Raw genomic sequence first — 26,353 nt, 5'->3', positions numbered from 1 at the left:
CAACCCAGAGTTAAAGTACAATATTCAAAGAAAAGGAATCAGGGTACTGTTAAAATTGAAAGATAGGTGTGAAAAGGTGGTCTAAATGTTTCTTTCTTTGATGCATTCAATATATCTACCTTGGAACTTAAACTATGTTTATTGTGGTCGGATGTACATTTTTAAAGTCCAAAAACATTGTTAAATTAAGCTGCATCCGTGTTATAGCGCCATGGAAGGGAAAACAGCTATCTACAATTGTGCTAATAGTACACTCTGCATCTGTGGAACCATTCAACCATTCATTTGTTGCTAAAGAGAATAGAATAATGGCAATAATGGGATTTGAAATCCTAATTTAAGATCTGCTAATTTGAAAAGTATATAGCAATTAAAACTTCTCCAGCATCCGAAAATACCTCCAGAACAATCTCAGCAAGACAAGAACTCTAACAATAATCAGTGCTAGGGGGTAATTGTATATGTATAATAAAAGGGGTAATTTTGTAGAAGACACAGCTATTTCTGAAGTAATTGTTTAAAGAGGAATTGCTATTTATATACTTGGAATTCTAAATGTGAATTTCAATCACCCTGACTACAATCAGAAACGAAATACTATAACAAAAATATCAGAATGGTTTGGAAGACAGTCAAACACGTAAAGACAGTCAAACATGCCTATCACCATCTGGCAAAGGGACTATCGGTGAAAACTAGCCTTTTGGCTAATTCGAGTACATTTACATGTTTTTAATATGTTTATTAATGTACACTGTCCCTTGTTTTAAATAAATCAATTCTAAGAAGATACATTTGCAGATTTTTCAAAGCAATGCATTTGTTATAATGACATGCACATAATATACTTAAGAAGCCTCAAGAGTAAAGTGTACTACCAGTGATATATGCTGGACACAAGGCCGGTCCTAGACATTTTGGTGCCCTAGGCGAGATTATGATTTGGTGCCCCCCCCCCCCCCTCCAAGCAATACACAATAGAATATATAAAGAATAAATGAAAAATCTCAACAAAAGACCAATACACTACAAAAACTGAAACGTATTGACATGTTGGTTATATACATAAAGAAGGTTTCAAATGTATTCATTATTCTATGAGCATGTTTTAATTTGGGGGTTGACGTCACATCCTCCAGGGGGGTCCGGAGGTATGCCCCCCCGGAAAGATTTGTTTTAACATTTTAAAGTAAAATGCTTCAATCTGGTGCACTTTGAGCAGAATTACTAGAGACTAGATCTAGGGGGTACAACTCTAAAACACCCATATGAAAAAGAACGGTTTACATTTTAATAACCAAATAAGTATGTGAACATAACCAATAACCTACCATAGCCAATAACAAATAAATGTAATGCATTTTATTTTTGTTGTTAATTTATATCTTATTTGACCTAGTTAACATTTATTTATTTATGCATATCTTTTTATCCCTCCAGTTTTTAACGATATTTTTGGTTTACTGTCCTATAGTATACATTGGAATGATTTCAAACTGTTGTTATTTATCCTAATAATTATAAAGGTGTGCCTTGGAAATATTTGTTTACATAAATGGTGACCAACTGTTTGAGACCCACTGAGATAACTTAGAGTAAAATGAACTATCTAAACACTCAAGAGTCCTTTACCTCACTGAGCTGTAGTTATCAGCCTCAATCCAACAACAATCCGCGGTACCGATGCGGGCCCCCTCTCTCTCCCTCTCTTGCTCACTCGGAGGCTCGCTCGCACTTTGGCTGTGATAAGTCAACATCCCCCACTTTCATCACTTACAGCGCCCATCGTACAAATGAATGGGCAAATGAAAAGTATAACCGGGGTGAAAAGGGTGTTACCTTGACTTAATTATGAATGTTGTTACATTTGTTACAAACATTTTTTTTTCCATTGCATTTAGCTGACGCTTTTATCCAAAGCGACTTACAATAAGTGCGTTCGACCAACAAAATACAAACTTGAAGAAAACAGAATCATATAAGTCAGTGTTTCTCAAACTTTTTCATACCAAGGACCACTTAACCAATTAAAAAACACTCGCGGACTACCAAACTCCACAAATATCCAAAACACACAGTTTTTCTAGAACAGATTACAAATCGCCTGAAAATGGTACAAACAAGTGGCAACATGTGTGACGAAGGTGTTGCGCTGGGCTATATCATGCAATTGAAACTTAAGCTCTCTCCATTGCGGAGATATTCCCGCGAGAGTGCGGAAAACTTAGATTAATTTATTTCAAATGTGAAATTTTACCAATATACTCACGGACCACTAGGGGGCGCTCACGGACCACCAGTGGTCCGCAGACCACACTTTGAGAAGCACTGATATAAGTACATCAGGTTTCATAGAGCAAAAACATTTCAAGTGCTACTCAACTGGCTTTAGATAAGCCAGTCCTTTATTAGTATATAAGTGCTTTGTTAATAGTTCTATCGATCGAAGTGGAGTCGAAAGAGATGAGTTTTCAGTCTGCGCCGGAAGATGTGCAAGCTATCTGCTGTCCTGATGTCAATGGGGAGCTCATTCCACCATTTTGGAGCCAGGATAGCAAACCCACGTCTTTTTGCTGATGGGAACTTGGGTCCCCTTCGCAGCGAGGGTGCAGCGAGCCGTTTTGTTGATGCAGAGCGTAGTGCACGTGCTGGGGTGTACGGTTTAACCATGTCCTGGATGTAGGAAGGGCCAGATCCATTCGCAGCATGGCACGCAAGTACCATTGTCTTGAAGTGGATTCTAGCAGTTACCGGAAGCCAGTAACTACCAGCACAGTTACCCTCCCAGAACTACCAGCGCAGCGCCCCCCCCAGATCAGGCGCCCTAGGCGACCGCCTACTGGCCGGCCCTGGCTGGACAGCGTGCTATTGATTCAGTCTGCAGAGATCTGTGATTGTGCATGTTTTTGCAGAATATCGATGCATTGACTTCCAAGAGAGAGAGGGAACATCGTCTAAGCACCAAGAACATATAAATTGATCCGTGTGAGTGTTGGAAGATATCAGATATGTCTATGTGGAGTTAAGAATGAACCAAAGCCAGCACAATATGAGCAGCCAACAGTATCCTTTTAGTTCCTTTGTCATGGTTTTGTGCCATGACAAAGGTCATGCTAAGCTGCTAAACATAGGAGGAAGATATTGTGGGAAAGGTGCGAACTCCCTGAGAGATTTCAACGAGAAAGTTGTTCTGCAAAAAATGATTGTATCAGAAGAACAAAGCAGTGTGTGGGTGTGGAGGAGCAACTGTGAACAAATGTGTTACTCAAAATAAGAAAGCCGTTTCTTCAGCCTGCTCATCTCCTCCTCTTCTCCAAAAATAACGTTAGACAAGGTGGCCCAGTAGCCAGTAAATCCCCTCACCGCCATGTTTCGGATATCTTAGCATCATATAGTGCCAGTAGATAGTGGAGTAGATAAAACACAACAACACTTCTATTCAACAGTCTCCAAAAACAAGTGTGAGCAGTTCATGCTCCATGAAACGTCTGTCTCATCAGCCCACTCAATATACTGACCTTTGTAAATGTGTTACTTCTCGTGGTTAGTGTGGTTAATGAAATGATTTCTCATTGCCCTCAGCAACAGTGGAGCTTCAGCACATAGCCTGTTACATTAGGCCTAGGACAGGAAGATCAAGAGTCCTGTGATCTGATTGAATAAAATCATGTCTTTTTGGATTCCAGATGTCATGATAACAGTGTAAAGAGTTGTTTGTTTGAATCAGAAATCAGAAACGGGTTTATTACCAGGTAGGTTCACACGTACGAGGAATTTGACTAGGTGTCGAAAATAAAAATATGTAAAAAAAGAACACAGATAGCTAACTATATTAAGAACACCGTAATACAAATATAAGTGTCGTCTTACTGGTGCAACAGCAGGATTGGGAATAGCAATGTCCTTCTGTTCGGAAAGTCAGACCACCACTATGGTCGAGACTGAAATATATTTAAATCTACTCGATAGATTCCCATTCACGTTTATACAGATTGAAGGACACCGACTTGTGTGAAAACCTGACTTTTTATCTTGCACATTATAATGTTGACACCTTATGTTTGAGGTGACATTTCTCAACTATTGAATGGATTTCCATTCACTTTGATATATCCATGGTTCCCAAAGGATTCATCTCTTCCTCTGGCAACACAATTTTTTGTTTAGTGCTAACATAAGGTGGAAATCTGTGGTTAAGATTTGTATGTTAACATAACACCACAGCATCATGCTATTTATCGGCTTTAGTTGTTGTTGATGGGGGAAATAAGCTGGAAACTTATTCTGATGACAAAATAATTGTCATCTCACACAATGCAGCCACTGGGGAACACTAAGGCACAAGTTTTCCTTGACGCAGTCCAACATAACTGAAAAGTGCCCAGGGGCAAGTGGAGCTTAGAAACTGCAGGACTCCACTTTGAAGTCAGCATTTCCACAACAACCTCAGAGATCTACCCAGCAGTGACCAAATGATGAACTCCCACTTCCTCCACAACCTGTTCTGCAGCACTATGAGAAATTGTGATCGGAATCGAAGGTGGCAGCCGTGTTTTGAGCAGGAGCAGCATGAAATATGAAATTGGCCTTGTTTACCCAGACCATGTGTTGGGCATTCAAGGTCTGTTCCAAGCTGTGGGCCTACAGCCGAAGTCTTACCTCATTTTGTTTCTTTTATTTGCTCGCAATTCCATCCATCCATCCATCCATCCATCTTCTCCCGCTTATCCGTGGTCGGGTCGCGGGGGTAGCAGTTCCAGCAGAGAGCCCCAAACTTTCTTTTCCCTGGCGACATCAACCAGCTCTGACTGGGGGATCCCAAGGCGCTCCCAGGCCAGCGAAGAGATATAATCCCTCCACCTGGTCCTAGGTCTACCCCTTGGTCTCTTCCCAGCTGGACGTGCCTGGAACCCCTCCCTCGGGAGGCGCCCAGGTGGCATCCTAACTAGGTGCCCGAACCACCTCAACTGGCTCCTTTCGACGCGAAGGAGGAGCGGCTCAACTCCGAGTCCCTCCCTGATGACCGAACTTCTCACCTTATCCCTAAGGGAGACACCAGCCACCCTGCGGAGAAAACCCATCTCGGCCGCTTGTATCCGCAATTCATAACTGAAAAAAAAAACTGCTCAGAGAATGCTGTGAAGTGCGTTGTGTAATCTCTCTGCATTCAAGTTCTTACTATTTCTGTAACAGACAAAAGCTTTTGTTTTCTGATCCTTAGTGCTGTCTTCTATCAGAGCTGCAATTATTGTCACAATGTTGACAACTAACTCAAAACTGATTCACTAAAACTGCTTAACAATATCCAAAGGAATCTTATTTATTACGCAACAAGTTAGCATTTAATGCCTAACATTGGTGACATAATAATAATCACTCTTTAATTTAAACATCACTCTCAATTCTTCTATATTTGTATACCAATCTCTATTTTACTAATCAGGCTTTTTTAGTGTGCTCGTGTGCATTAACAGTGATCTTGGACCGCTCGCACAAGGTGATGACACCCCTCTTAATGGTGTATCATGGTTTGTACCGTATATTGTGTATTACATCATATATATAATATTGTGTTTATTTATCTACCTGCAAGAGTAGACAAGATTTGAAAGAAATGTCAGAACATAAGCCACACATTTTACGTGAATCCACACACCTTGGACACAATTTGAATAATACTGTTATTACAATCAGCTTGTTAGGGGATTAAATGATTGTGGAAACTATCTGTGTCTGCTTGATAAATTGTAAGATCAGTTCCAAAAACACAGGAGAAAAAACCCTTTGAGTCTTATATTATGCATGAACAGCAAACTACTGACACATGACAAGTCTTAAGTTGTGCCTTTTCTCTTCATGGGGCCTGCGTGATCACACATTTGACACGTTAAGTTGACCGTGACAGTACAGCTCGGTCTAGTGTAGGCACTGGAAACAGCAATCTGAACACGACAGTGCATCGTGCAAGTGGAGGGAATTAACCTGTAGACGTATCCAGACATCCAAATGTGGAAAATCTGAGATCATTTCTTTCAAATCACCTAAAGTAATGGTTTCCCTGCCAAACAGACGCATGCTCTGATGTGCTGGATAATACAGATGAGGCTTCGCTGTGGCAAAAGGGCAGAGAACACATACAGCAGTGCTTCTGACAGCTGGTGATAAACAAAAGACAATAGAGGAGGCGGTGAATTTCTTTCTTGAGTCAGAACAGGCCAGCTATGCGTACCCTGGAAACTGTACTCCACACAACACAGAGGACATCTGTACACACTGTATGAGAGAACTGCTCCTCAGTTACCATCAATGGATTATTGTGCTGAGCCAAAGAGATTAATGCTGTTCATCTGGGGACAGCCACTGTGGGATGAACTAGTCCTAATGAGTCCTGGGATTCAGGGTTTCCCTTCCTAATATTCAGTTATTACATCACTGAGCACTGCAGCAAGGGAAATTACCCTCTTGTTGGTCAACTTGCTCCAACTTGATTATGTTCGAGTGTGTTTAATGAAGATCCTCTGGGAGTCACAATAAAATAAGAAGCTGAGTATCCCAGGAGTCATTGTCACTTTAATGAGCTGTTGCTACATCTATTATTTTTAACAATGCAAATCCGTTGAAAAACCTATTTTCAAAATTGCCCGAATCATAATTGAATGCTACATAATAACTACCCTTCTTATTGAATTAGATATTAATTAAGAATGTGCATTTCTAAAGTGTGGTCTTATGAATTCAGCTGTAGGGATAATGACTGAGTTCACATAATAGCGGTCCAGCTGGGTCTCAGTGGAGGGAGGCCGCCCTGCATTCCCCCCCCCCCCCGCGCCCTGCAACTGCTCATTTATAAATTGATGTAGAGAAAAAAAGACATACATATACCCATTATTTTTGCAACGCTAGTGCCTTTTAACACCTTGAGACACACTGTACATGGAAATAGAGAAACATGCAAGCCTAGTAACACAACAACCCATAATGCAACACTCTCAGGCTTTGGTAGCAGTAGGAGCCAATGCTTGCTCCAAGTAATGTGAATATATGAATGTCCAGCACTCAGCTATAATACATCTAACATTATTCAAATGTAATTTCCAGAAAAAAAAACAAATGCTCATTAATCTGTGTCAATATCTCAATAACAATCCAAAGTAAGGGATTGTTATATGACTTGACACAGCTCTGTACACAAACACACGGTATGATTTAATGCTGTGTAAGAAAGAAGGGCAATTTCTGTTTACCATCTATGGCATTGAGGAGGGGGGAGCTAGTAGTATGAAATCACTGAGCCCTGCCAGTGAGTGTTTGGTTTTTCTATCTATGGAGCCATCTTGACACGGGGGGCTCAATGTGAAGCCAAGGCAGACGCAGCATGTGAGGTAAAGCAGAGCTGACACTCAGTGCACACGCGCAGCTGGGATGTGAACGAAGAACAACACCATCAGAGCTCAGCAGGGATCCATCATGCAACGAAAACACCAGCAAACTGAGGTCCCGCTTTTTAAATACACACAAACAACAGTGACAAAATGCTTCAAATCACAGTATTTACCGCACTGTAAGACACTGCGAAACAGACAACCAGTATTTATTACTACTTATTTATAGTAATTATTATTATTTGTTACACAGTGACTTATAATTAGAGTTATTATTGATTTCCTCACCTCACATTGTTGTTGCTTTGATTTTGAATAAATGCTGTTATCCCTATTGCACAGTACACAGACACAGGATGAAGAACTGACAGTGACTGATTTTGGCATCCCTTATTCTTTCTAAATTGTACTCAGTATTTTGCTGTCATTTTAGATTTACAGCAAGATATTAATGAGTTTATATGCAGTAGTGACTTTGTTGTTGTAAATAGTACTGTTGCTGCCCTGGAAACAACATTTATTAGTAGCATTTTGTCTTCGCAATATAACAACAACAACAACAACAATGTAAGCGTACATACTTTCCTCATATCCTGCAGACTTATTGCACAGGTTAGAAAGCAGAAGCAGATGTTTCATTATTGTAGTGAAACAACAAAGCTGCAAAACCTTCACAGATGTTTGTTTGTCTTGCCAAAGCTGAAGAAAGCTATGACACTTCATGATCATACAAATACAACTGTATGGTCTTTCCAGAGGTTATAGAATGGGGCGCTGTTGAACTATATTGCATTGTGCAGAAAGATGATTGGGGGTGGGAAAAAAAGGAAACACCACAACCTGCCTCCTCCAAAATGAACATAAAGTTGAATCCATTTCTCTCTTTAACGTTTGTAATATTCATGAAGTAGGATTTATTACAGGACTTTTGAATTAGACATGATTCGGTTTAACTACTTGTTGTACATATTAAATTGGTAACTGAATGTAAAACATGTTAGTGTTTCTGCAGAGTTAAGCCAGAAGGAATGAAGGAAGTGGAAACCGAGGTAGCAGGAAATACCAGATCAAACATGTGTTGTCCAGGGTAACTGTTGGCCAAGACCAATTAAATGATCGAATGGGGTAGGCTTTAATGACGCACAACAAAAAGATTATGAGTGGATAAAACTCTGTGCACCCAATTATTTTCCCCTCAAGACTGCTGGCATAATTCAGGAGATTTGTAAGTATGTCAAGGGTAACCACCACCCAGACCCTTCCCCGCACTAAACACCATCACAGTAAAATGGGTTGTTAATGCACTTTGTGGATTAAGTGAATTACAATTCACTACAAGATGATTATGAACTAAAGAACTGTTGCCCATTTGGCTTGTGGGTAACAATTGGATCGATCAATTGCTTAAAATGAAAAACACTCAGTGGAGGCTTTAAGAGTGCTGCTGTGAAATTAATTAAGCTTGTGAGAATAACAGAATTATTATAGTGGTTATGGGGTTGTTTTGTATCTAGAAGTCGATGTTGGTAAAGGCAGGGCGGAATTGGAAGCTGTTTAATAAGCAGACTTCACGGGTGGTGATTAGTAATGGAGTTATTTGGGAAATAAAGCAAGTGGTTCGAGATTAGAGTTGAAATGATGGCGATATAAAAAAAGGCACTTTTAGTTTCATAAAACAAATGAAAGCGTTGTTGTGTAGATCGCCATGGCTCATACATGTTAGAAAACGGATCCAAATATTTTTTTAAACTAACAAATAATTTGGAGATTCTTCAACTCACAGTCACCCCTAGAGTCAAAGTTTTCTTTAAACCCATCTAAGGGATGATTGAATAAAAACACTATAAAGGAAGCACCTACATCTTGGGGCTGCAAAAGTGTACAGAAGGTTTAGTTTGAGAGATTAGGGAGAGAACTGCACATTTTGACCCTACAATTTATACGTCAGGACGTATGACGTATTAATGATACTCCAATATGATTCAAAGCAGTATATTTTTGTATATGATATGTAAGCAAAACCTCCTTAATCAAGCACTCTATTTATCTTTTTCAACTCTGCCATATTTCTAACCTTTTTACATTCGTCTGCTTTTCTGACCTAGTTGAACATTGTGCTGTAGCGCTAAAAAGGGAGTATGATAATGTGCAATTTGTAAAAGTGGAGCAGACATGTTTCTGGGTACCTAGGAAAACCACAGGGCTGCTGTGGACAATTACTAACTCCATCTGTCAATGAGTGAGTTTTAAAGAAGATTAAATCACCTCCTGGAGCCCCCTGATTGTAAACAGCTAGAGCATGTGAATTAATTTGGAAATAATGCAAAAAATGACTGTGTGAAATACTTTGCTATGAGCTACCAATGCTTTTTTGATAGTCAAACTTGACGTGTCTCATTCACGGGAAAGGTTAACTGGAGTGATTATTGATGTCCTAAGTGTCGCACAATAAGACAGCCCTCCAATTGTTCCCTCCTTGCACAGCTTGTCTTGCCTGTTGAAGCGATACCTGGTTGCTAAGCAGCGCTGCTGGATGACGGAGAGCACTCATTTAAAGGGCTCAACCTGCGTCACTAAACAATATCTTCAGGTGGGTGTAATTGTTAGGTAAAGGTCAAAAAGAGATCTTTAAAATATCCTACATGTTTGCTTTGCCATCTAGTAACATGCACTTCATTACACTTCCTCTCCTGAACATGTGGAAGAGTAATCATGTGCTCATCACTCCAGGAAATATAGCGGTAATGGATGATCAAACAGGTATTTTAGATCATAAAGTCACACAGCAGTAAACATAAATGATATTGCCCATAAAAACAAATGAGCCAACAAGAGGGTATCACAGTAACAGCCGACATCATCGACGTGTGACAGACAGTGCTGGTCAGCTTTTCCTTTCACTAGACCAAGAGCAACAACTTCCATCTTGTTGTCACACACTTGAAGAAGTTTAGGCAACAACGTGGCCTCACTCTCCACATGATGAGTGACTGTGTATACCTAAGAATCTGCTTTCAAAAAAGAAAAGCTGGTAGTTCACATTCTTACTTTTATGGTGATGACATATATACAAACACAGAAAGAGAGGGGGATGTGTTCACGAGCGAGACAAGGGATATTGATCCACCAAACACTGACATTTTGTTCCCTTCTTTGTGTGTACGCCATTTCCAACTTCAATTCAATATATTTGTATTCACAAACAGCTTTAGAGTTCGGGCCGAGACACTAACCATAAAGTATTTACAATATATATTATTAGCACGTCTAGAATTGGATAGAGTGTATGTATAATACAGAAACAGTACAAGGTAAGAAAACACCCAACACTAACCAAATGCTAAAAAAACTAGACTAATTTATTTATCTATTTGTCTAAATATTGGTATAAATATTATTTTAAAAATAAAATTATAATAAACACACACACATTAGAATATAAAGAATGGTATAAATTAAATGCATTTCAGAGTAGAGTAACTAGTTTCAAAGTTCAGTCACTTGCTTTTTAGACTGAAAAGTTGACATTTTATTTGCCGGTTGGCCAGTGTGACAAATCACCCTTTTTTACAGCTCACACTCAAAGAGCAGTGAAGAAAATAAAAAAACAAATAGGATAGCAATTATCATAGAAGTGCTATCTTTCTCTGACTTTACCTGCAAAGTAAAGCGAGAAAGGACTTTGGCTGGGTTAACTGAATCTTCTGTGATATTAGAGAGCTTGTACTTCCCTTCAGAGACACAATGTTCCTGAAAAAAACATGTAGTCTTTCTTTTTGTTACAAATACAGAGTAGTGCAGCAATGCCACACACTGCTTTACTGCGTGTTTATATCTCAGCTATATCTTCCATCTCTTAGTTTGGGAACGTTTTTTTTAAAATATTTTAATTACTAAAATATGACTAACGGCTCAGTGAATGTACAACATTACCTAAATAAAGAATAGAGTTGAAAATGTAAATAAGGAAATCTTCTAAAAAGTAAACAAGCCTTGTTTGGGGCCATGTTGAGACAGACACACATAATATTACAAATACAAATATGGTTGTGATATCTAGTATTCAATCTAGTTACTACCTATTAAATTATCTTGGGTCCTACGTAGAGTAGGACTCAAGATAATTTAATAGGCAGTAACTAGATTGAATACTTTCACATAATGCACAAAACGTCTTGGTGTTAATGTTAGAAGCTAAAAGTTATCCGTCCGTCTTAAAAACAGACAAAAAAATCGAATTTCAGCATTACATCTGACTGTGATCATTCTGTGTGCCTCCGATCTGAAGCAATGACAGAAACACTCAAATCAATTCTGCCCCATCAGTAAGCAGAGCACCTTCAACAAACATCGAATACACACAGCTTCATGTAAAACCAACACAGGCACATACCGATCCTGTTAATATATTCAGTCGCTATGATTGGTTTGTCCTTCATTCTCCCCCACTGCAGACAGAGTGCAAATAATAAACGGTTCTCTGTGACAGAAAATCAATAGTTGAAACTTTAAATGTTACAACATTTTAACCCTGTTATTGTCTGCGGAAAATATGAGACGTTCAATTAAAATCACAAAGCTCCTCTCACCGTCACGTCCTTCAAGTGCCAATCAGACGACACTGACAGACAACAAAATGCCAGTTATTACATCTCTTCCTAGAAGTGGCGTGTCTTTGTTCAGGAGGTGATATGGGGGCATGCAGCTCACCAGGAGCAGCTGATAGGTCCACTCTACAAGTAGGCAGACAGGCCTCATTATAGTCTTTGTTTGTCAATGGGTAAAGTTTCTTCAAAGCAACTCCCAAACTCTGTCTGCAGTGTGTGTATGTGTGTGTGTGGGTGGGTGGGTAAGACATTTAATGTTTTCTCCCCCAAATGCATTCAAGCCTCATTAGTTTACCAGAAAAAGGTCAGACAGCTTGTCACTAAAGTCGTGAGCAGAATTTGCTCAACAGCAGCAATCTGTGAAGTCCTGCAGCTAATTGGATTGCTTTTCGATTCTACACAGGAAAAAAAGTAAGAAAAAGTACAGCCATGGCCAGTGAATATAACTATTGTTGAAAAATGTGTTTTTGTTCATGAACTTGATGTTTACTCTGAATAATTCCATAGGTTGAACTTTAAAAAAACTCAACTGACTTCAGTAAAAAAAGTCGACATATTTTCACTCATCTTCTCATTTGCCTCTTGATAAATGTGAATACGCCCCCGCAGCTGGCTAATCAGGTTTGAACAGAGCACTACAAATGCCATGAGGGCTCAGCTGAGTTTACACAGAAACAAATGAGGGAATGAACCTTAGCCAGTGGCAAATCAATGGCTCCCCAGGATGGCTGATGATCAAGCATGATGAGATAAATATCGAATTGGGGGAAAGGTTGCATTTATCTCCTGTCCCTATTATCTTCAATTTACATTACATTACATTTAGCTGACGCTTTTATCCAAAGCGACTTACAATAAGTGCATTCGACCAAGAAGATACAAACTAGAAGAAAACAGAATCATATAAGTAATCAGGTTTCATAGAGCAAAAACATTTCAAGTGCTACTCAACTGGCTTTAGGTAAGCCAGCCCTTTATTAGTATATAAGTGCTTCGTTAATAGTTCTATCGCTCGAAGTGGAGTCGAAAGAGATGAGTTTTCAGTTTGCGCCGGAAGATGTGCAAGCTATCTGCCGTCCTGATGTCAATGGGGAGCTCATTCCACCATTTTGGAGCCAGGATAGCAAACCCACGTGTTTTTGCTGATGGGAACTTGGGTCCCCCTCGCAGTGCGGGTATAGCGAGCCGTTTGGCTGATGCAGAGCGGAGTGCACGTGCTGGGGTGTACGGTTTAACCATGTCCTGGATGTAGGAAGGGCCAGATCCATTCACAGCATGGTACGCAATACCAGTGTCTTGAAGTGGATTCTAACAGTATGTATTCCCCCAGCAAGAGCCTGTTTGCGACTGCATGATTATAATCCATTTAGAAGAAAATTAAACTTCTCAAGAGCATGGAAGTTGCTCTCTTCTCTGCCTCATTGATGTCAGAACTCCCTTCAGAATCAGAAATGATCCAACAGCCCTGATCCCAGGCTGCTCCTCGCCTGTGGAATTCCCTCCCAGACCACCTGAGGACTCCACAGACCACTGACGGTCTGTGGAGAAAAGGCTTAAAAACCTTTCTTTTAAAAAAAGCTTTTGATTAAACTTTTGTTTGTTTTTATTATGCCTCTTGTAGCACCTTGAGATTGCTGTTAGCAATAAAAGGTGCTTTATAAATCGAATTTATTATTATTATTAAAAACAGTTTTAAAACTCTATTAAGGCTGGGCCAAATAGCTATGAAAATCACTGTAGGAAATAAATATAAAAAACAAATGCATGTTTAATGTATTTTCTTTCCTCGCTGCATTAGATAAGCAAAACAATTGGCTACTTTAATACAAAAAAAATTACTTAATTTAATATTTTAAATTATATTTGATATGCAATTTGCTAAGACTCATTAATTTGCATAATTGCATTTTGTAAAATTCTGAAAGATGATCATATTCAGAACAACTATTGTATTGACTTATTACCCAGGCCTAAGGATTTAAGATATAAGAATATGACGAAGTGTGCAGGAAAATCAATCAGCATTTAAATGAAGCAGCAAGAACATCCTATAGCTAAGAATAACCAACACACCAGCACCTTATTGACACCAATTAGGCTGTCATGCAGTGTGATGGATCAATCACACGCTTAGATGAATCCGACAAATGAAATGGACTCATCTCATCTGATTATAAATACCGTAACTAAATAAATAGTCTTCTCTCTCATTAAATACGAGGCCTTTGTGGCTCCTCCCTTATACAACGCTTTGGGAAACCCTGTAAGACTGTCGCGCATTTTGAACAAAGATCCATCTCACTTGGACCAAGGACAGCTGCTACTGAATTTATTTTCCAACCATATTTGACACTTGCGTCTGCTTCTTTGCTGGCCTGTTTGTGGAACATCTGGAAATGGTAATCCATGGATTTGTTTTATCTAATTAAAAATAGTGCCAAAAATCCTCTGGCTTGTTTTCATGTTTTCTTAGTCTAGTATCAAATTGATTGTATTTTAACGTTGGGTCTGCGGTAAGAAATTGTTCACTATTTTCTTTTCTAGACAAACCATTACTCAAAAACACATTAAAGTAGTTGCAGCAAATACAATTCAACCTTTCTGAGACTGTGTACACTCTGTTATATGCAAGGTATTAGGCTATAGAATCCCTCGAACCTGTTTGGTATTATACCTGGGACATATGGAAGGATCTGTACATGTCGGAGATCAATACCTGATCAAGATCCTCCTAGCTGCTGGAAAGAAGGCTATCACTAAAAACTGGCTAAAGGCGGAAACACCTAGCTACAGACAATGGGTTAATATTATTGGTGATATCCTAATAATGGAGAAAATCACATACAAGTTGAAAGTAATGGAAGACAAATGTCTTAAGGGCTGGGAAAAATGGTTAAGGTACATATCAACAAAGGAGTCATAAAAAACCAAGCAATATTTGAGAACTATGTAGTTCGTCTCCGTCTTCTTCTCTCTGAAATGTAATATTTGTTGTGTGTAATTGTACCTTGTGAAAAAATCAATAAAAGAAAGTTTAAAAAAAAAAAAGTAGTTGCAGCTTTTTACTTAAATAGTCATCATCATCAGACTTAAATCAGCAATTTTCCAAACAAATCACAGTAAATACTCAAGTGAAGCAACCTGGAGATGAACCCGGCACACTATGTGATCAATAAAGCAGAACACTAGCAACAGTTGTCAGTTAAGTGGAAACCGAAACCAACCAGTGATGAGCTGCTGCTGTTAGAAAGCAATCAAAGAGAGAAAGCCAAAAAGAAAAACGCCTGTAGGATAAGGATTAAGCCTCCTGCATAGTGATGGCTCTGAGGCAATAAAGGAGAACCCATGGAGAGATAAACCTGCCTTCTCATCTGTTAATATTTACCATCTGAAATACTTCCATTTCTTTTATCATATTTTGGGAGTTGAGTATTTCCAGTATAAGGTTTCTCGGAGGTCAGCTAACCATAAACGTGATGCATGAGTGCCGCTGAGGAGAACTGAAGGTTGACTTTGTCCAAATGGCCAGAGGGAAATGTGAAACCATATTTGTTTGTTATACATCAAAACACACACACACACACACACACACACACACACTCACACACACACACACACACACACACACACACACACACACACACACACACCCACACACACACACACACACACACACACACACACACACACACACACACACACACACACACACACACACACACCACACACACACACCACACACACACCACACACACACACCACACCACACACACACACACACACACACACACACACACACACACACACACACACACACACACACACACACACAACACACACAACCCACACACACACAACACACACACCACACACACACACACACACCACACACACACACACACACAGTGCTTATGAATACAAACATCCAGCCTCTACACAGCACAGCTCGCCAGGTATAGTCCTTCTTTTCAGGCCAATTACAAATAGAAATCAGTGAAACAGAAACACAACTTGTACTTACTGAAAGCAGATCTGATACGTTGTGGAGGTTGCACCTTGGTTCTAACCCCAAATGAAGAAGACGATGCTGCTGCTACTCCGCTCTTCCAAATGTCCTGCAAGGCCACCTTAAGTTTACCTGTCAATTAAAAAGAAAAGCATATGTTTTAAAATTAAACATCTCTCTTCTTTAACATGTGTATATATGATGCAATCAAATCAAACAAAAATAGCACCCCATGCAGTACAACATTACAATATGAAGTAAAGGGATTATCAAAGATAATGAATAAAAAATGAGAGTTCATGCAGAGAGCTGTAAAAAGCCTGGGGGAAATTACTTGCCAAATATAAACAGTCCACAGTGTTTTGACACCACTCAACAATGCAATTGCTTTTCTATCTTCCCTTCGACGTAATCAATGAGATGAGCAGCTTATCACAGCCATAAAACCACAAAGTATGAAAAGCAACATATGGTCTTAGCTTCTCTAATCTTCACATCTGCCGTCATCCCATTATTTGAGCCTGGAGCAAACCCACTGTCACACCAGGCAGTAGGAAATTAAAAGCAAAGATGCCAGGAAGAAAGCAATCCTCATTGGCAGAAATATATCACTGGAACACAGGAGTCCCTGGAGACAGACCAGAAGTCGGTGCGGAAAGAGGAAACTAAATATAGCTAACCACCATTTTGTGAGGTAAATCACTTTTATCGCTGTTTTATGAAAACATCTAAGGCGACAATTACCAAGATAACGCTATCTGAAGAGAACCACTTTGAAAGCTGTGACTGTTAAAAATACACACACTTCCCCATTATTAGAGTATTGACAATGTAGTATTAAAGACTTACTTTCAAGGCAAATATCCTTCCAACCACTGTTTAGAGAAACATCACTTTGTGCTATCTGATCCACCAGGAACAAATGCCTCAGGCGGTATAAATACGCTCACAATTTTAATGGCCTGCAAATGTTCATGTGCAGCAAAAACAAACAAAAACAATGTATTATTATTTAATATAACACTTGTTTTTTCTGTATTGTAGGACTGCACTGGGAAAGGAAGCGTTAATTAATTACTCTGGGGTTAAAAAAAAAAAAAAGAGGTCACCATCTGCTTTGGCTACCCAGCATGTAGCATGCCAGGAGTGTGTGGAGGACCTGTGGGACTGCCCAGGGCTATAGTGCGCGCCGCCGCCTCCCTCTGTGCCTCTACACAAAGACTACACACAGAGACACACAACCATGCTGCTCCTCCAAGGATAATTTCCCCTCACATTGAGACCAAGTTAAATCTGTATCCAGTCTGGTAGGGTTCAAGGGACACAGTCAACACTTGCTGAGAGAAATTATTTCTTAGTTTCACCCGGTTTTGTGGAAAATACTCTTTTAACCAATGAACCCAAGCCTTAGGAAGATGATGATGTCATGCTTTATTTTTACAAGATGCTTTGTTTGTTACAGATCCTAGCTTAAAAAGTAATTACACCGTGATTTGTTAAATAGTTTTCATAAAAAAATGTGAAGGATGATACAAAGATTCCTCCGATTGATGATTGAAATTGCATTATCAGTCAAAACAATTGCAATTAGATATTTTTGATCCCAAATCATGCAGCCCTCTTGTGTCCTCTCTCTATATGCGACACAGAAAGCTGTGCTGCTGTTCTGAAGGGGATTCATTAGTGGGAGAATCTGGCAACTTGAGGGTTGGCTGAGGTGACAATATCCTGCAGTCAAAAGTATTCATGGAGAAAGGACAACGGTCCTAAAGGTCATCATCAGGCCAGATGTGACCTATTCACCAAATCCACTTCTGAGCACTGAAGGTGGAGTGCTACTAAAGGATGTGCTCAGAGTGAATATATCTAATGGTTTGCTTTCTATGGTTAAAAACTGCTGATGGCTATATTAGCACAGCGACAGTAACATTAAAAAAGCATCGGCTGCTGCCCACTCCAAGTGCATTGTTTATTTATTCTTGACAACGCAGAAAACATTGTCGCCGTGGCCACATAAAACAGAAAAGGAAGCCCCGTTTTATCTCTTGTGTTTCTTTGGCCAATTCGATTCTTCCCCCTGCCCACAGAACATGGATGACATCCTGCTAAGATGGCAATTACAGAAAAATAGTACAACTTCCGCCATGGGAATAAAGCCTGATTCATAAAAAAAGAACTTGAATGTTGTCTTACTGAGGGGGAACAACAGCTCTCCTCGTTCCATTTGTTCAACATCATTGTCATTTTCAGAAAACAAGGAATGTCAAAGCCACCATGTCACTTCCCTCATGTTATGAGCTTCTGTTTAACCCAAGCCAGCATCTTGGGTCAGTTTTTGTTGTGTGTTCAGATGTTTAAAAGGATTACGAAACCTCGGTCTATGCAGTGTATTTCCTTTGAAGACACTCCACAAATGAAGCAGTTGGATGTATGAACATAAAATGAGCTTGTCATCCAAAGAAGAATCGTCATAGTAAATAAGATTGAGACTTTCCCTGCAGACGGATCAACACGAGGCTTAGCTCACTTCACTGCCAGACAACAAGGTAACATGTCAGTGCTGCAGCAATGCTTGAGTTCACTAGGAACAAGTCTTGACACACCAAACAGTAACATGAACTATTTGGTGTCAAGCAAACTCTTACACCTAAAGATTTCTCTCTCCCAAAAAAACAGCAGCTTATTCCAAGACACTCTTGTCAGTCAGGCCAATTAGATCATTTCACCTAATCTCAATAAGGAGGAAAGCATACATTCAAACTGTGTAAACTGAGACAACTCCTTTCATTTGAGATAAGATCATAAGATCAGAACAATATTGATCCCCCTCAGGGGAAATCACTTGTTGCAGCAGTGATGAGGAAAAACGTTAAAAATAAAACATGAAACAAGATAAGAAACTAGACGAAAAAAGCTAAATCTATGTAAACACGTAACCTCAGTTATGTATAACCTCAACACAGATGTCTCCCTTCTTGTGATCATGTGCTGCTGACCAAATTGGGCAATTTCTACCACTGAAATCCCCAGAAATGTTGGCTCTCACTTGCTCACAGCTCACCACATCGGTTAATCCACTTTCAAATATCAAGGAACTCTGTCAATATAAGAAAAGCTCAGCCCTGTTGTTTTGAATAATTAATCAGGAGGGGATTTACTAGCAAGCATTAACCTTTGCTGCTAAATAACTTCACTGAGTGGGGTGTAGCAGCTCAGCCGTAGATACGGATACATGTATGGAGCTTAATAAAACGTAATTTAAAAAGAAAGGGGTTTCTCAAACTATTGCTTCACGTTAAATGCCGGTGAAACAAAAGCAAAAAAAAGTTGATTTGTATGTCTGCAACGGCTTTTTAACAGACCTCTCCACCACGCGTAACTTCGCTTTTCCAGCTTTTTTAATGTTACCAACATTTCACATAAACTAATACTACAACAACACAACTTAAAAGCCAGATCAAATCGATATTTCATGCAGAAATACGATAAGCTAATCTACTCACGCAACAAAATGACGCTAGCAGTCAACTCTCCCAAAACGTTGACAGATAGAAAACATGGCTTGAAAACATCCAAAAAGTGAAATGTAAAGGAAATTCGTGGGCTAGACACCAGTACATATATTTAAAAGCGCAGATAACGTGTTTAACTTACAGTAAGGAAGAGGAGTGGTGTCCAGAGTTCGCTTGAGAGAGTATTTAGCCGTTAGTTCAGTGAGCAGGGCAGATAGTGTTGCGGATCATCGCAGCGCTCCGTGCTTTCTTCACAAACCCGGAGCAGCAAACAATCCACAGTACACACTACCGTAATAACCCGCGCGCACACCACCGCGCACACCGGGTTCTGTCTAACGTAATACACGAGCAAGCGGCAGACCACTTTGACCAATGAAAACCAGTTCCAACAAAAACTCCACATCCAAGGCAGTAAATCAAATGTTTTTACTGAACCAAAAGTAGGAGACCAGGGACAGTTGTAACATGGGACGGTTGTAACCAATATGAATATCTCCAATCACAAACAAGCTGCTAGAGTGATGAAACTCACTCAGCACATGCTCAGTTAGATGGAAAGGTAGCTGTGACAAAATTATATTATGTGATGTGATGTATTTTTTTATATAACTAGCTAAATATGGGTCAAGCTAGCAATCAGGCAGGTTCACAGGGGGTGAACAATTACTGGTGGTCCACTCCTGGGACGGTTGTAACACGGACCACCAGGGACGGTTGTAACATGGCACATTTACAATGATGGCTAATTTGCTCGAATGTTTCAATATTGTTGCATTGTCCCTGTGTGAGGTGGGTCTGGGACGGGTGGATGCAAGAGGAATACTTGTTGGTCTTCCTCAAGCACTTCCAGGCCCATACCAAGAGCTCACAGGAGTCAAAAGTGTGAACCACTGATTGACAGCACCACCCGGCCACCAACATGCTGAGTGACTCAAATCAAACGTACAGGATGCACAGGTGCATATTGGGCCATCCATGTTTGGGTCTAGTTCAAGCTAAAATTCCCGCGGTGGTTGTTTGTGACATGAGACTGGCAATGGCTGTTACTCTCGAGCATTATTCAGCTGAACACTTTGTTTTTGAGGAGCGCAGAGCAACATGGAGGCTGAGTGGACTGTTTGTTTTGAACATTGAACAACTAAGGAGCAGAGACGTTTTACCTGGAGCAGATTGAGGAGGCCGTCGCAGTGCACGAGACAGAACTAATGACATTCCAACAGGTGAGTAACAACAATCTTTGTGGACCAGAAACGTGTAAAGGCTATGCAGGCTATCGTTTTGCATGAAGGTGGGTTTTTTTGTGGGCTGTGAAGTTTATTGCATATTGCGTTTGTTTACCTCATCTCAGTGTTGGCTGCCATTGTGATGCTTTATTATGTTGTTGCCCGTTTCATTTATGTGGCCCAACTTGTTCGCACCCACCGATGTGCACATTGCATCTTTTTGTTTATTTTCTGTAGGTATCTTTGTATACTTGTATGGGTTTTGTCCTATGTTCTGCTATTTTGTTGTAAGGCTTATCTGAAGAACATTGTTTTTTATTGTAAGGGCTTTTCACTATAGCCCCTAATGTGTTTTTCATTATATTTCTATCATTTACCATTATCAACCTCATATGAAATGTATAACACCCAAGGAATCAGTACTCTTTCCATCCCTGGCTCCATGTATTATGTACTTTACTTGATTTATCTAAATAACTTATAAAATGCAATGTTTTTCTAAAAGGTAAACCAGTCAAAACCAGTTTTGGTCAAAGCAGGGGTTATTTGAGGCCCTTTGTCACGTCTCACAGATGTCTATCAGTTATGAGCGGTTCTTTATTTCCCATCTGAACTTTTCATATCGGAGCCCCACAGAGAAGTTGTACAAATACAACTTCACAAAAGGCTAAGTTGATAGAAAAGTCAGTTTTACGTGATGCAAACCCTTAGTGACTCTGTCTTCATGACCTAAAGGTCCCCTATTATACTGTTTTTCATCAATATATTATAGGTCTCAGATATATACCTTGGTTGGCTAATGGCTACATATGCCAAAAAAATCGTTATGACTTCCTAAAGTGGCCAAAATCTGATCAGCTCATTTTCAGACAGGTTTTCTTTTTATATAAATGGATCAGGACAAAAAGAGAGGGGGTCTTTTTCCTGAAACTTTCAGAATGTCTTTACACAGAGGGGACACATGTTTATGTATAAAAGACATGAAAAAGTGGATTTTGCATAATAGGTGACCTTTAATTGACAACATGTTGTCTCTGTCCTCCCTTCGTCTCCTTTTCTGTGTCTTCAAATGAACAGTCAGTACAATATATTGCTGGGCGGGCGCAGGCGCGTAGTAATCAGCAGCGAACCGCTTCAACATGTGTATTTCGGTGTATTCACGGCATTCATTTTGTTATTCTACAGTATTGTTGTTTTATAGTTATGTGTTAATGTAACCCAATTTGTGTTCTTTGAAATTGAAAAGGATATCGCATTGTGTTTGTTACTTTCGTTGCAGTTGTATATGTCTTAAGTGTAATTTGGCTTGGCTTCCTATTTATGGACATGCTTTTATTTTGAAGGAGAGTTAGCGCAGTTGACAGGAAGTTGTTGTTGTTGCATTGGAAACACTAGGGTTGCGTTCCAATAGTCCATTTAGCTTAGGAACCTTCCTAACCAAGTGAAATGACCCGGAAGTACGTCAGTGGCAGCCATGTTAAGTGCCGTTCCAATTCTCCAAATGAAAGGAAAGGAGGTTTCAAACTTCCTTTATAACCTCCTTTAGCTTAGGAACCACTGGACCTCCCTTGACGAAAGGAGAGGAGAAAATGCTGCCCCACAATGCATTGCAGCCGCAGCATTTGCCGTCACTCAACAGTCGGCCGTTCACGGAAACAACCGATTATGACCGAGAAATTATATCCTGAAAGTTACGGTGCTTATTAAGCATTTTAAAACATATGTGGTAAGTTGCCAAAGTGCTTTTTTCTGAAAGTTCATCAGTATTATAATCAAAAAGAGAAATATGAACGTTAGTTTTTACTGAAATGATCAAATAAAGTCAACATCTCACAGTCTTTACTGAGCTGTGTGGGGTTTGTTCAACTTTTAAAAGATGTTTGAATGGTGATATACACAGTGGTAGATGTTAAGGACTAACGTTTATAATAAATACATTTGTATTGATTTTAAGATATTTTCATAGTTCATACAATCATACGTATTGGGAGCATTTGTATTAATGTGGACCGGAGGGAGAGGGTGACGAGCATAAGTTTCACTTTCCTTTTTTATTTCAATTCCAACTTTGGTCATGAAGAATATGTTTCTCTGTTGTCCACGTTCATAAAGCATAAAGAAACAGCATCAGAGCACGGTGCAGAGTCTCTAGATGAGTTTACAGTAGTCCCTCGTTCTTATTGAACATCCATGTTGGTTTCCGCTGTATAGAAAACTGTAGTTTCCATAGTTTCCCCACAGCAGCAGACTTTCTTTTAAAAATTCATGACGTCCGCTGGTGCATCATAAACACGTCGGATAGTGAAAATGCATTCGGATTCTCTAAAGTACCGCGGTCTCTTCTCCTAAGTCCTTTTGAATTCTCCTATCCATTATCCCTTAACCCCGTGACGTTTCACTCAGAGGTCAAGGAATAGGTGATAGGGTTAGAATTTAGAAGCTGATTTTTGGATTATCGGAACGCAACCCAGGCTTTTTGAGACAAGCGAGACCATGTTCAGACCTGCGCAGTTGCGATCAACGTCTTGCTAGTGCGTTGCATGATGGCTAGTCATTTTGTCCGACTTGCTCTGGAGGCTCGCCTACAGTGGCGGCTGGTGGAAAATATTTTTGGTGGGGCTGTTGATATAGTGAGTAAAAACATTTTTTTTGGGAGAAATGACCCCTTAAATTAGGACTTCTGGTGATGTAATGGCGCGTTTCCACTGCAGCGCGGAGCTCGCTTTAAGCGTGCTGAGCCGTGCGGGGCCCGTTTTTGGTTGCGTTTCTACTTGGCCTAGTACCGGCTAGCGGGTCCCAATTCACAGTTTTTCTGGCCCCATAAAATCGTGGTTCTAGGGCCAGGAACAACCAGGCTGAGTCGGGCTGAGTATGCTAAACTAGAGAGAGAATCGCTGGCAAGGGGGCTACAACTACAACAAGATGAACATATTTGACCGTGATTGAATTGTAATACACGTTTCAAAATGATGCAGAATTAACAACATACTGATACCGGTTAGTAAAAACCATGAATTAACGCTTTGACAAGTCTGCAGACAGATGGCAGGCGAAAAACCCTTTTGAAATGCGTGTTTTCTAAATGGAGCTTGGCTAAGCTAACGTTATATATGCTCCGACCGTCCACACTCACAACAACGGCCTATACAGACATAAATAAACCAGCGACTGTATTCTCCATGACACAGACAGTCTGTGGTTTGTACTTGTTTAACTTTTGTCTAGTTTCTGAACAGATCGTATCTGTCCCCGGCTGTTTGAAGAGCAAGCATGGGAAACAAAAGACAGCATTTACCTGTTTGCATCCAGCTAGCCATGCCTGGTGTACCAGCTACGTGAGAAGCCTCGTTGATACGTTTTGTCTTTTTCACGAGCTTGCTGCGATATATACAAATCGGGTTGGTCCGGTCCAAGGTCTTTAAGCAACAGTTTATCTCCCAAACTTCTCCTTTCGAAAGGATTGGAGATTAGCTCTTGAACGGAATTGGGCAGGGACTCCACCTGCACATGAAGCCATCCTCATCAACTACTGCCGTACTGCGTCACCCCACCGGATACGAGTCACTAGTGTCCAAACTACTCACAGACTGGACCGGTCGCTGACATTGGCGCCCGGTGATCATCAGATTTGACGACGCTGATTGGCTGAAATTATGTTTCGGCATCATAGTTTACAGATAGCAACAGTCAGCTGCTAGTGGCTGCTGCTGCACTGGTTGAGGGCTCCTTTCTTACAGACGAGAGAGGGTAATGACCGTAGACTGTATATATAAAGGTAATGACACATGGGAAAGGCCAGGCATGTGATGTTTCTGTGTTGAGCAACCGAGAGCTGAAAGGAAGGAAACAAAACTCACTCAGGCCTTTATGAACATAAATCATCCTGCTCTGAGGTCAAACTGATCCGCACACTTTAACGGGGATAAAAGATTCAAAGTGTGAACGGCTCTCCAGAATCTCCACTCTATTCGTCTAAAAGGGATTTTTTGATAGATGGAACGGTTTGGCTAAAATCACAGATTAAGTTTTGGGACATTTTCAGAGCGTTTCAGATTTTTTACAATAGGACAGAATGTTCATATCTAGAGTTGATGACGTCTTCACTTAAAGGTGGGGTAGGTAAGTTTGAGAAACCGGCTCGAGATACACTTTTTGTTATATTCCATGGAATGCTCTTAACATCCCGATAGCAATGAATATCTTAAGTGCTTTGACAAAAAATCCATAAAACATGTCATCTCTGGAAGCCGTGGTACTGTAAAAAGCACGACCAATCATCTGAGCCGGCCCTAAAGTAACTGGATGGCCTACCTGCCTGTCAGCCTTCCATCTGTGCACAAACTTATCTCGTGCTCTCATTGGTCATGCGCGCGTTCGTGTGTGTTGGAGGAGGGGCTCTGGAAGGAAGTGGCAGATTTTTTCCCGGCTGTGTATTTTCAAATTCTAGCGCACTCGAGCTGGTTTCTCCAAAATGACCTAGCCCACCTTTAAGTGTAGAGCGTCTATAAAACCCCCCTGAAAAAAACATCATAAACAAGCTCCCATAACATTAACTCCTTTCACATCAGTTTAGATGATTAAAATAGAAAGAAGAATACATGGATAAATAAAAAGACATTGTTGGGCTTTTTTACTTTGGCAAAATGTAATTCTTTTTTATTGGAACATTTGTGGATGATTTATTTCTTGTGCTGCTGATTCCTGATTGGCCCAGCTGTTATTTTGAAAGATGCAGCATGTTAGCCCCTCTCTTATCTCTCCTGCTCCTACCTAATGCATATGGTGATGATCTGAATACATCCGGTGTTTGAATAAGACTTCTGTACTATTGTAAATACACTGTTTGTTAATAATCTAAGTTTTAATCTATACACTTTAGTAGGAGTGAGAAGCCATGTTTGTTGTTTTTGATAGTAGGAGCTCAGATAAGAAGTTTTTGTTTGTTTGTTGGTTTCTTGGCTAAATTAGTATTTCTTCCACCAATAACTTGAAATAGTTAGAGTAGAAATACTCAGTAGTTACTCAGTAGTTGACCACTGTGTGTGTCCATACATGCCCCGTATGTATTCATAAAGCGAATAATAATAACAGTAATACAAATAACAAATAACTCAGTAACTTTAGACATCGTCGTAACACAATTTTAAACGAGGTTTTATTGTAGATTATACATTTTACTGATACCAATTATATAATATTTACCTGGGAGGACCGGGAGGGTGTGTGTATGTGTGGCCCGAGCGAGCGAGAGAGAGACCTTACGTGCATTGTTGTTGTTAGCATCTGGTGCTAAATGAAAACAGAGGAGCGACATTTCGCCACAACTGCACCGAGCACTTGACTTTATGCAGGAAGCCAGACAGTGGGACATTGTACGAAAAGTCAGCACACTCAGCACGGATAGTGCGCAACATGATTGCAGCTCCCGTTCGAGCATATGCCTTGAGTTGCACATAGCTCCAACGATCTCACACACACACACACACTGTATTGTATGAGAGGTTCCAGGTTGAATTGAGGCGAATATTTGTAATGTTCAGAGGTTGTTGTGTTTAATATTCATGAGAATATTTGTCATTGTTGAAATGATAATAAACATTAGCATAAAGCATATGTGTCC

At 40.0% G+C, this 26,353-nt stretch overlaps 1 protein-coding gene across 1 annotated transcript in view; it reads right to left on the bottom strand.

The window, feature by feature from the left end:
* Nucleotides 1-19,772, bottom strand: part of tp53i11b (tumor protein p53 inducible protein 11b) — a 42,259-nt gene extending 22,487 nt beyond the window's left edge. The window contains exons 1-2 of the mRNA XM_034204967.1: nucleotides 19,650-19,772; nucleotides 16,011-16,127 (exon numbers count right to left, since the gene is read on the bottom strand). The gene's annotated coding sequence lies outside the window, so the exon portion shown is untranslated. The remainder of the gene's footprint in view (nucleotides 1-16,010; nucleotides 16,128-19,649) is intronic.
* Between the last annotated feature and the right edge of the window lie 6,581 nt (nucleotides 19,773-26,353).

This window comes from Gymnodraco acuticeps, unplaced genomic scaffold, assembly GCF_902827175.1.
Source record: "Gymnodraco acuticeps unplaced genomic scaffold, fGymAcu1.1, whole genome shotgun sequence".
Classification (NCBI taxonomy): Eukaryota; Metazoa; Chordata; class Actinopteri; order Perciformes; family Bathydraconidae; genus Gymnodraco; species Gymnodraco acuticeps.
This window is presented reverse-complemented; position numbering and strand designations above follow the sequence as displayed.